Below are 339 nucleotides of genomic sequence, written 5' to 3' on the forward strand. Positions count from 1 at the left end.
AAAAAAAAAAAAAAAAAACAAAAAAAAAACACCTTGAGCCGGGTCTCGTGCGATCTACAGATCCTCCAAACGAGATCTTGGATCTCGTGGCTGGTGTGAAATAATTGACGGGAATCCCTTTCGTTTAATCTACCGACAGCCTAAACGGCTTAGACTTCCCCACGGGTAAGCGGGCTTCGAATAAATGAGCTTACAGTTGGAAATTCGGTAAATTTAGAAAACAACCCCCGAGCCATATACACGTATACCTCTCTGTCCCAGATAAGATCCGACGGCGTATATACCAACTTGATAAATCAAAAAGTCTTATATAAAAAAAAAAAAAAAAAAAAAAATTTT

At 38.1% G+C, this 339-nt stretch overlaps 1 protein-coding gene across 2 annotated transcripts in view; it reads left to right on the top strand.

Moving 5' to 3' along the window:
* Positions 1-339, top strand: part of LOC107274039 — a 24,239-nt gene that overhangs the window by 342 nt on the left and 23,558 nt on the right. The gene's annotated exons all lie outside the window — the stretch shown is intronic.

The sequence above is a fragment of the Cephus cinctus genome, unplaced genomic scaffold, assembly GCF_000341935.2.
Source record: "Cephus cinctus unplaced genomic scaffold, Ccin1 Ccin1_scaffold2045, whole genome shotgun sequence".
NCBI classification, from domain to species: domain Eukaryota; kingdom Metazoa; phylum Arthropoda; class Insecta; order Hymenoptera; family Cephidae; genus Cephus; species Cephus cinctus.